The sequence below is a fragment of the Acinonyx jubatus genome, chromosome C2 (genome assembly GCF_027475565.1).
Source record: "Acinonyx jubatus isolate Ajub_Pintada_27869175 chromosome C2, VMU_Ajub_asm_v1.0, whole genome shotgun sequence".
In the NCBI taxonomy this organism is placed as follows: domain Eukaryota; kingdom Metazoa; phylum Chordata; class Mammalia; order Carnivora; family Felidae; genus Acinonyx; species Acinonyx jubatus.
The window spans coordinates 115,690,858-115,702,887 of record NC_069384.1 but is presented as its reverse complement, the minus strand read 5'-3'; the positions used below and the strand labels follow the sequence as shown (position 1 = coordinate 115,702,887).

At 37.7% G+C, this 12,030-nt stretch overlaps 1 long non-coding RNA gene across 2 annotated transcripts in view; it reads left to right on the top strand.

Moving 5' to 3' along the window:
• Nucleotides 1-5,799: 5,799 nt before the first annotated feature.
• The window catches only part of LOC128315282 (uncharacterized), a 66,382-nt gene continuing 60,151 nt past the window's right edge, over nucleotides 5,800-12,030 (top strand). Inside the window, exon 1 of one of the 2 annotated variants that reach the window (XR_008297948.1) lies at nucleotides 5,800-5,926. This is a non-coding gene — a long non-coding RNA (uncharacterized LOC128315282). Of the gene's footprint in view, nucleotides 6,007-12,030 lie in introns of both variants that reach the window. The other variant, XR_008297949.1, reaches the window with a different exon arrangement.

The following is a 12,030-nucleotide window of genomic DNA, read 5'->3' as shown; positions in this document are numbered from 1 at the left end:
TGCATGCGCACACGTACGTGTGTGTATATGGGAGGATTTAGTTGCATACAATTTTATTACAATTGTAGGTTTGTATATCTAGTACCGCAGTCATGATACTGAACAAGCCGTTATCACAAATATCCCTCATATTGCCCCCGTATAACCACGCCCACCTACCTCCAGTTGTCCCATATACCTTATCCCCCTCACTACCACTAGAAACCAGGAATCTGGCCTCCATTCTAAAATTTTACTTGAAAGTGTTGTATAAATGGAATCATGCAGTATGTAACCTTGGGGATTGGCTTTTTTTACTCCATGTAATTCCCTGAAGATCCACCAAAGGCACATGTACCGATAGTTTGTTCTTTTTATTGCTGAGTAGTATTACCTGTATGCGTACCACACACTTTGCTCTTAACTATTCATCTGTTGTAGGACATCTGGATTATTTTTAGTTTCTGGCTGTTATGAATAAAGCTGCTATGATTTTTTGTGTGAATATACATTTCTTTTTCATTGGGACACATGCCTGAGATTCTGTGGTAGTTGCATGTTTTTGTTTTATGAGAAACTGTCAAACTTCGAGAGTGTCTGTATCATTTTGCATTTTTTACCACCATTGTATCAGTGAAATGTTTTCTTGGATCTTTGCAACATTTCATGTGGTAACCATTTTTCTTTTGGCCATTTTGATAGGTATATAGTAATGTCTCATGGTGGTTTTAATTTCTATTTCCTAACGGCTAATGATGTTGAACATCTATTTTTTCATAAGCTTAGTTGCCATCTGTATATCTTCTTTAGTGAAATATCTGTTCATGTCTTTTACCATTTTCTAATTCATTTTTTTATCTTACTGTTGAGTTTGGAGAATTTTTAAATATATTATATGGGTCTTTGTTGGTTATGTGGTTTGCAGTTATTTTCTCCCTGTCTGTACCTTGTCTTTTCATCTTCTACCTTCCTTCCGCTTGCCATTAGGCTTACCTTGCCCCCTTTTATCTAATTTCCTATCAGATATATGATTTGCACATATTTTCTCCCATTCAGTAGATTGCTTGTTTATTTTGTTGATAGTTTCCTTTGCTGTGCAGAAGCTCTGGAACTTGATGTCGTCCCACTTGTTTATTTTTGTTTTAGTTGCTTTTTTTTTTTTTTTTGGTGTCAAATCTAAAAAATCATCACCAAGACCAACAATGTCAAAGAGCTTACCACTGTTTTCTTCTAGGAGTTTTACAGTTTCAGGTCTTACATTCATGTCATTAATCTATCTTCAGTGATTTTTTGTACATGGTATCAGATAATGGTCCAGTTCGTTCTTTTGCATGTAGCTGCCCAGTTTTCCCAGCACCATTTATTTTTTTTTAACATTTATTCATTTTTGAGAGAGAGAGAGAGAGAGAGAGAGAGAGAGAGAATAAACAGGGGAGGGGCAGAGAGAGAGGGAGACACAGCATCCGAAACAGGCTCCAGGCTCTGAGCTGTCAGCACTGAGCCCACCACGGACCTCTAACCCACAAACCGTGAGATCATGACCTGAGCCAAAGTTGGACGATCATTCAGCTAAGCCACCCAGACGCCCCTTTCCAGCACCATTTATTGCAGAAACTGTCCATTGTATATTCTTGGCTCCTTTTTCATAAGTTAATTGACCTTATTTGTGTGGGTTTGTTTCTGGGCTCTCTATTCTGTTCCATTGATCTATGTGTCTGTTTTTATGCTAGTACTGTGGTGTTTTAATAAGTAATATTTTAAATTGTTGAATACAATGTAAATTAAATGACTATCTATGAATCCCCCAAATAATGGTGAAATGTTACAATAATGAATATAATATGCAGAATATATAATTCACATGATATTATGTTCTTAATCCTAACTCCATAACTGTTATTATCTGTTAACTGTTAAATATCGTAAATATTAAGATATTTACTGTTAAATATCTATTAACTGTTAAATATCGTAAAATCTGGTCTTAAAATGATTTTTTAGTGATCTAACTTGTATTTGGTAGCTCACAACCAAAATGAAGGATGTCAACAAAAGGCAAGGAAATTTTTTAAAAAAGAATGGATTGTTTTAATAATTATTTTTCTAAAACTAGCAGCAATACTGTAAAGCCACTAATTTGCACAAACTTTTTATAATACTGTTAATTGTTTGTAAAGTCACTAGAAGAGAATGCACACATTTATTCATGTATATTATTAGAACTTGCAATGGAAGTTTTCATGGCCACATTTTAGTGAGGAACATGGAAAATTTCATAACTTGTCCAGCATCTAGTAGGTAACATGTGATGGAAGTAGTATTCAGACCCACACTTGCTGCATTTCAAAGCTTATGGTTTCCCATTCTAAACCAAATGACAAAGATTTAGCTTGCTCCAGTACATAAAGTGATACTGCCCTTCGGTCAGGACTGGCTTCATGGGCTTGAGAACTATGTAGTAATACAGAGCCCTGTACTGAGTTTAATGTGCAGCTACTGCCATCTTGAAATTTTACTTGTGTTTGAACAAGTGACACTGCATTTTTAGTTTGCACTGGGAAAACTTTAGATATTTCTGGAAAATATCTCATCAGCTCTTTTAACAGTCATCATGTATAAAGATATGATAAAACCTATCCTAATCGATAAACAAGATTATTTTGGATAATTCTGAGACTGCTCCATTTCTTATCATTAGAAAAACAACTTCACCTTTCAGATATCCATTGTCTCTTTCCTAGGAGAATGGTATTCATTGACCATGAATGTGCTATGCTCACTTGTTGCTGAGGAGCTCTTCAACAATGGTGGTAATGTTTCTGGAGTTCTCCAAAGGAAGATATCCCACTGGGAATGAATGCCCCTTCATTTGACTTGAGCACACCTTTTAAAAGCAAACAATAGGACTTGGAGCAAAAGTAACTTCCTCTGGTTTATGGAAGGGATACTTTGATCCTTCTTTATATTTTTTTTGGTTACTTAAATTTTAATTTATTTATTATTATTATTATTTTTTTTTTAAATTTACATCCAAGTTACTTAATATATAGTGTAATAATGATTTCAGGAGTAGAATTTAATGACTCATCTCTTACATATAACACCCAGTGCTCATACCAAGTGTCCTCCTTAAGGCCCCTTGCCCATTTAGCCCATCCCCCCCACAAAAACCCCTCCAGCAACCCTCAGTTTGTTCTCTGTATTTAAGAGTTTCTTATGGTTTGTCTCTCTCCCTGTTTTTGTATTGTTTTTGCTTCCCTTCCTTTATGTTCATTTGTTTTGTATCTTAAATTCCACATATGAGTGAAGTCATATGATATTTGTCTTTCTCTGATTTTGATTAACATAATACACTCTAGTTCCATCCACATTGTTGCAAGCGTCAAGATTTCATTCTTTTTGATTGCCGAGTAATATTCCATTATATAATTTTATGCATGCATGCGTGTGTGTGTGTGTGTGTGTGTGTGTGTGTGTGTGTGTGTGATAGTACTGCGATAAACATTGGGTGCATGTGCCCCTTTGAAACAGCACTCCTGTGTCCCTTGGAGAAATACATAGTAGTGCAATTTCTGGGTCATAGGGTCGTTCTGTTTTTAATTGTTTATTTATTTTTGAGAGAGAGAGCACGAGTGGCAGAGGGGCAGAGAGAGAGAGGGAAACACAGAATCTGAAGCAGGCTCTAGGCTCTGAGCCATCAGCACAGAGCCCAATGTGGGGCTCGAGCTTACAAATCATGAGATCATGACCTGAGCCGAAGTCTGATGCTCAACCTTCTGAGCCACCCAGGCACCCTTCTATTTTTAATTTTCTAAGGAACCTCCATACTGTTTTCCAGAGTGGCTGCACCAGTTTGCATTCCCACCAGCAGTGCAAAAGGGTTCCTCTTTCTCCACATCCTTGCCAACATCTGTTGTTGCCTGAGGTGTTAATTTTAGCCATTCTGACTGGTGTGAGGTGGTATCTCATTGTGGTCTTGATTTCTATTTCCCTGATGATGAGTGATGTGGAGCATTTTTTCATGTGACTGTTAGCCATCTGATTGTCTTCTTTGGAAAAGTGTCTGTTCATGTCTTTTGCCCATTTCTTCACTGGATTATTTGTTTTTTGGAGGTTGAGTTTGATAACTTCTTTATAGATTTTGGATACTAACCCTTTATCTGATGTGTCATTTGCAAATATGTTTTCACATTCTATCAGTTGCCTTTTAGTTTTGCTAATCATTTCCTTTGCTGTGCAGAAGCTTTTTATCTTGATGAGGTCCTATGAGTTCTTTTTTGCTTTTGTTTCCCTTACCTCGGGAGACATGTCACCAAAGCTGGAGGCATCACAATTCTGGACTTCAAGCTGTATTACAGAACCAGAAAAGACCCCTAATAGCCAATGTAATGTGAAAAAGAACGGTAAAGCTAGAGGCATCATAATTCTGGACTTTAAGCTGTATAAAAAGCTGTAATCAAGATAGTATGGTATTGGCACAAAAACAGACACAAAGATCAATGGAACAGACAGAGAACCCAGAAACAGGCCCACAAATGTATGGCCAACTAATCTTCAACAAAGCAGGAAAGAGTATCCAATGGAAAAAAGACAGTCTCTTTAGCAATAGGTGCTGGGAAAACTGGACAGTGACATTCAGGAGAATGAAACTGGACCACTTACTCATACCATTCACAAAAATAAATTCAAAATGGATGAAAGACCTAAATGTAAGACAGGAAGCCATCAAAATCCTAGAGGAGAAAACAGGCAACAACCTCTTTGATCTCAGTGGCAGCAACTTCTTACTTTGACACTTTTTTAAATTCATCTTCAAAATTGTTAATGTGTTGATGGGGAGCAGTGTGGGAGAGAAAAAGAGAGAAACAGACAGACAGACAATAACACTATCAATAGACTTTGTCTCCCACCTAGAAAGAATGTATTGGTCTCACATTGTGTTCCTATAGTACTTTTTATAAATCTCATTAATTGCCCTTATCACCTGTTAGTGTTGTTATTAGTTTAAATGTGTTTGTTCCTTGCTAGGCTCCTGAAGTAGTGGAATACATTGTTGTTCATCTTTTTTATTTTTTGGACCCCTAAAGTTTAGTCAAATTTTGATGGAATGTTTGATGAAATGAAATGCCGGATTTCCCTTGTACTCATATTTTGGTAATTATACATCTCAATCACAATTATGCATTTTTCAGTTGAGTTATATGAAAACTTCCCCAAACTAACACTTAATGAATCCCCCAAATGGAAGCATAAGTGCTTCATTACCTAAAAGCAATGTTTCCAATTAGTTTCCACCTCTGGATTTTATTTTCCCACTGTGATTTAGCTAATGTTTTAGCTAAAGAGAAAGTCAGCCACTGATTAAACTAGTGTTTTAGCGTAAAACAAAATGAACCATTATTAACATAAATCTTTCTCCAATAGCATTTGACAAAATCCACTGCTAATTATTTAGCCAACTACAGATGTCCTTGTCAGGTAGTAGGATCATAAAGATTCGTTTTGCTTTTTGCTTCATTTGATTTTCTTTTTCCTGGAATATGTCAATATGTCATTTACATACTAACTATGCACTTCTCTTGAAAGACACAGTGCAACTGATGATATGGTCTTCACAGAAAACGGCAATTTTTTTTTTTACGTTAAGAACAAGAAAAACATATATATATTTGAAGAGTCATAAGACCAAACTATTCAAAACCTTGTGACCAGTAAAAAAAAGTTTAAAGCAGACTTGGAAATACCAATATTGCACCAATTATCGAGTATAAAGCATGACAGAACAATTCTGAACTTTTTTTTTTTTTTTTTGGTCAGAGCAGTGGAATGCTGGAGCCAGCTTGCACAGGCTAACAAGAATGAAGTATGAACTTGTCTTCCCAACTGTTCATTCAGTGACATCACATGATAGATTGAAATCAGCTGTCATGGGACTTTGTTCACCAAGGTAATCATCAACCGCTATAAACCAAGGCCTTTTATCTCCCTGGAAAGCTAATGATTGGACATTTACCAGCAGACCACTGGGTAAGATTTGGCTTGATATCACAACAAGAAAATTACAAGAAGATAAAGTTACAGACTAAAATCACTCATGAACATAAATGTAAATATCTTTAACAGAATATCAAATAATTAACCCAGCAAAAACAAACAAAACATTATGATTGATATCATCCCACATCAATCAATGTGGTTCACCAGCCTATCAGAATAAGGAGAAAAACCATATTACTTTATCATCAGATGCATAAACGTCATATAATTAAATTTAAACTGGTAAAAATCTCAGCAATTTAAGAATAGAGTCAAACTTTCTCATTATGACTGAAAGTATTTACCAAAACCATAAAGCTAACAACACATATGAGTGAAATATGAAAAAAAATCTCACCTTAAAGAAAGTTGGGAACAAAGCAAAGGTATCTACTGCCAATACTTTTTTTTTCAATTTACTTAATTATTTTAAGAAAGAGAGAGAATGTGAGCTGGGAGGAACAGAGAGAGGGAGAGAGAGAGATTCCCAGCAGGCTCTGTGCTGTCAGTGTGGAGCCTGAGGCGGGGCTCAAACTTATGAACCATGAGATCATGACCTGAGCTGAAACCAAGAGTTAGATGCTTAACTGACTGAGCTACCCAGGCGCCCCAGCTGCCAATACTTTATTCACTATAATATTGGAGACCCTATCCGATTAAAAAAAGCAAGGGGAAAAAAGCAAATCCATAAAGACTGGGAATTATGAAGTATAATTATTTTTATCTGCCAACAACAATTGTGTGTACAAAAAACTCAAAAGACTTTACAAAGAAACTACTAGAATAAGTAAATTTAGCAAGGTGATAGTATACAAATCAATATGCACAAAATGAATTGTATTTCCATATACTAGAAACAAAAAAATAGAAAATAGAATTTAAAAGTGCCATGTACAAAAGCACCAAAACATCAAATATCTAGTAAAACATGGTTATGAGAAAATGTGTAAAAGCTCTCTACTCTGGTAACTATAAAACCTAGATGACAGAAATTAAAAACAAAAGATGGGGTGCCTGGGTGGCTCAGTCGGTTAAGCGGCCGACTTCAGCTCAGGTATGATCTCGCACTCCGTGAGTTCGAGCCCCGCGTCGGGCTCTGTGCTGACAGCTCAGAGCCTGGAGCCTGTTTCGGATCCTGTGTCTCCCTCTCTCTGACCCTCCCCTGTTCATGCTCTGTCTCTCCCTGTCTCAAAAATAAATAAAACGTTTAAAAAAAATTAAAAAATAAATAAATAAATAAAAACAAAAGATATACCATGTTCTCAGATTGGACGTTTCAGTATTGTTAAAATATCATTTCTCCACAAACTGATTTATAGATTCAATGAAATTCCAAACAAAAACCCCAGCAAGTTTTCCTTTACTTGTCTTTGTCGAAAATGTAGAGTAGCCAGAAACCTCTACGTGTTTTAGCTGTGTTTGGCTTTAGTGACTTTTCACATGCTGTTCACTAATACATTAAAAGTTAATTTTTAAAAATTCTCCACGTATCCCCAAATTTCCTGCTATGTGACAGCTAGATAGTCCAAAAGAGAACCTGCAATGTAAACTTGAGGAACATCAGTGCATAAGGAATGGCACAGGAGGAAATCTAATAGACTGGGAATGAGTGAGAAGTGGGGAATCAACCGCAGGGATTGGGTTGTCGGGAAAATAATGAAAGGGAAGAGTTCAGAAGTTAGCATCAAATGCCCAGAGAAATCAAGTAAGGTAAGATCTAAAAGGATCTCTTGTTGAAGATAAGAGAATGGTGGAAATGCAGAAGAAATCACCGTGACTGGGTGGTAAAAGGAGGTGAGTAAGTGGAGAAAGAAAGTAGGGAATAGTCAAGCTTATAAGTGAAAAAAACAACAAAAATTTTAGAGGTAGATATGCAATTGAGAGGAATTGGAAGAAAGTAAGAAAATTCCATTGAAGTACTGATAAGAAAAATATTTTGGAGAGTAGTTCCTGAAGTTGGCTGCACATGAGGCTCACCTGGAGAGCTTTTGAAAATTCCTGTGTGTATTTAAGTGCAGAAGGTATACAGGAAATCTCTATGCTGTGAACCTGAAACTGCTCTTAAAACTAGTCTATTTAAAAAAGAAATCCAGTGCCCAGGCTGTATCTTAGAGGAATGAAATCAATCACTGGAGATTGGACCAAAGCACCGATAGCTTTTTTTTTTAAGCTTCCATGTGATTCCAATGTGTAGATAAGTCTGAGAAACACTGCACTATTCTAATGCTTCTCATACTTGTGACAAAATTACCTGAGAATTTGTCAAAACAGAGAGGTCTAGGGTGGGGCCTATGAGTTTGCCTTTTCTAAAAACTCCCAGATTGTGTTGAGGTTCATGACTCATAAACCACACTTCCGGGAACATTCTCCTCCAGGGAGAGAGATTGAAGATAGAGAGAAAGGAGTAATTGAGTGGGCAAGATGCTTTGGTGGGGGAGGTGCGGGAGAAGCATGTAGATCACCAGTGGCTTGGTTGCTTTTCGGATGGGAAGAAAGGCAGGTGCGTGTGACAAGGAGAAGAAAAAGAAAGTATGAATGTGAATTCAGATAAATTTGTTGGTGGATTAGCAGAAAGTTAAGGAAGTTCTGCTTTCATGACTCCAAGCATTTTAGGCTAGTACTGGGGGTGTAGAATGGTCAGATGTATCTAACACATACATAATCATGAAATGATCATTTATAACAATTACTCAAGTGGCGTCAAAATTAAATTCCAGACAACACCCAGGTTACATTGATGTATGTAATCAGGACACATTAGCCCAAGAAAGTGTGTGCAGCTGTAACCATATTGACTCTAGCATTTGTTTTCTCACATAAAAACCAAGAAAGCAGTGCTGTACTACCAGTATTCCCAATATCTGCCCCAAAGCAAAGATGACTCTTTTGCTTAGAAAAAGGACAGTCATTCAATAGATTGTTTGGGTGTAAATGTATGGAATCCATGCTAGACCAAACTAATCCAAACCCAAAACTTTTCTAGTCATCCAGTAGTTTGAACACTAATTGTCCATAATTATCCTACAGGATTTGTTTGTGGAACAGATGCCAGCTGATCCAATTGCATTGCTAGTTGCACCGGGAATGATGGTTTTACAGGATGGTTGTGGAACAGTTCTGAGCACACAGTCCTTCAAGAATAGAAAGGGCCAGGGGCGCCTGGGTGGCTCAGTCAGTTGAGCGTCTGACTTTGGCTCAGGTCATGATCTCGCGGTCTGTGAGTTTGAACCCCGCATTGGGCTCTGTGCTGACAGCTCAGAGCCTGGAGCCTGCTTCGGATTTGGTGTCTCCCTCTCTCTCTGCACTCCCCTCCCCCCCCCCACCCCCCCCCCCGCTTATGCTCTCTCTCTCTGTCAAAAATAAATAACCATTTAAAAAAAATAAAAAAAAAAAGAATAGAAAGGACCAGCAAGGTTGACATCTCACGCACTTTCAAGGGCAATAAATACTGAAGTTTGTGGTAGAGATGGGAAAGTTCTCAATGACAGTTCTTGTGAGTTGACAAAAATGTTATGGTTTTATTCCATCGATGATGCATCCTGCAGTATGTACCAGAAGATACCATGATGTTTAATCAAACAACCATGATGTTTAAAGATAGGGCCATTTGGATGACTCTGGTGGTCCTCTAAATTTTTAATAGGCCTTTATGATCTGCTCAATTTGGTCCCTTCAGCAGCTCACAGAATTCTAGCTGAAATCTGGTAATGTATTCCAGTGCAAAGGTTCTCAAAGTGTGTCCTCATTAGCAATAGCAGTAGTGTCACCTGGGAACTTGTTAGAAATGCAAATTATTACCAAGACTTATGGAATCAGATACTTTGGGGTTGGGGTACAGCGATCTGAATTTTAATAACCCCTCCAGATGATTTTGATGCATGCTAAAGTCTGAGGACCACTATTTTAGTGAATGACCAGAAGTTAATAACCAGGAGCCCTAGGGTTTTCCAAAAATGTCAGCACTCACCTGTCAGTGAACTATTTTGGTGGAGGACTTGGAAAACACTTTCTAGCATAATCTACTTTTCTCAGAGAGTGATAGGGTGTCATAGCCACCTACATAGTTGCTGACACTAACAGGTAATATATTTTTATAATCTTTTATAACGTCTTATTTTGGAGCACATTTTAAAATTCCAGTTGCCTTGTTCTAAAATTCTATTGGATTGGTTCTGTCAGGCAATTAAAAATCCCGTTTGCTCCCTATCAGATGTACTCCCTGGCTGATAATTGTGTGAGCATATGTGAGTCCCACATTTTCACATATTCAATATTTTTTTCAATAAATAAATTTTTTTCAATAAATAAATCTATTCAATACATAAATTCACTAAATTTCAATAAATAAATTTATTCAATAAATTTAAAAAATTGAAAAAAAATGAGGCACCCCATTAATGCTGCTTCTTGGCCGTTTCACATTCAGAAAACAAATACACAACAAACTCATTCCAGTTTATGTAGCTGTTATCTTCAATAACTGATAGAAATCAGGTATGCTTGGGGCGCCTGGGTGGCTCAGTCGGTTGAGTGTCCGACTTCGGCTCAGGTCATGATCTCACAGCTCGTGAGTTCGAGTCCCGCGTCGGGCTCTGGGCTGACAGCTCGGAGCCTGGAGCCTGTTTCGGATTCTGTGTCTCCCTCTCTCTGACCCTCCCCTGTTCATGCTCTGTCTCTCTCTGTCTCAAAAATAAATAAATGTTTAAAAAAAATTAATAAAAAAAACATTAAAAAAAACAGGTACTCTTTAACGTGTTAATAACAACGACAGCTCTACTTAATGCAAATACCCGCTGGCCTCAATAGCTTCGTCCCTGCTATTAGCAGGGCTTCGCTACTCCCCCAGCCACTCCTCATGTCATCATGTCATACCAGACGCTATACTCTAGAGGTACTCCATGTGTTTTCAAAAGGCAGTCTGTGCCTGTTAGTTCCCCCACTGCATGCTGTTCTCTGGTTCCTGTGCTCTCGCTTCCATTTATCCATCTCTAAAATCATCTGAAAAAACCTCAACTACTCCATAACATGTTACGAGAGTGTCAGTGTTCATACCAAGGACACTGGGTGTAGGTGCTATCAAAGCTTCCAATCCTCAGGGTGTTAGAAGAGCATCACATCATCGATAAAGGTAGGTGTAAACTTTGTCCCGGAAACTATTTCACCTGTGTCAGAATGCCTACATGGACTCTTCTCGATCAGCTTTACCAGATTCTGGCCCCCAGTGCCAAAATCAGAAAGGATGGGACGGGAAAGAGACGCCATAGCTTATACATCTCTCTCCTTCTCCTGTAACTCTTTAATTGCCTGAGATGTATTTGAGAAGTTGTGAGCTGAAGACAGATTTATTTTTTCCAGCATATCCTACATAAATAGTTTAGAATCTTGTACTGGAATGCGAGCATTGAAATCTTAATGTTTTTTGCTTAGTCTTCGGATGCCTGACCAAGGCAAAAGCAGATATATTCAATTTTAGCATTCTCTTAACAACTTCAGACAAAACTCCTTTCTCCTCTAAAAAACTGTTTATATCTCTATAAATTGAGGCAAACAAACAAGATACCAGTTTGTGAATAGTGTGTTAGTATTTCTTCATGTTTTGTTGTGGATATGTGGGTATCTGAACTATCAACATTCAGTTAAATGTGGCTGTAATAACACTGTCTAACATATACTAAGCATTCAGTATGTATGAGGCATTGTGCTAAAAATTACCTAATTTTGGGGTGCCTGGGTGGCTCAGTTGGTTAAGCTTCCAACTTTGGCTCAGGTCATGATCTCGCGGTGCGTGGGTTTGAGCCCCGCATCGGGCTCTGTGCTGACAGCTCAGAGCCTGGAGCCTGGTTCAGATTCTGTGTCTCCCTCTCTGCCCCTTCCCCCACTCATGCTTTGTCTCTCTGTCTCTCTCTCTCTCTCTGTCTCTCTCTCTCTCTTTCTCTGAAAAATAAACATTTAAAAAATTATCTAATTTTATGTTCCAAACAATGCTGTAAGTACTTTTCCACATAGAAAATTTAG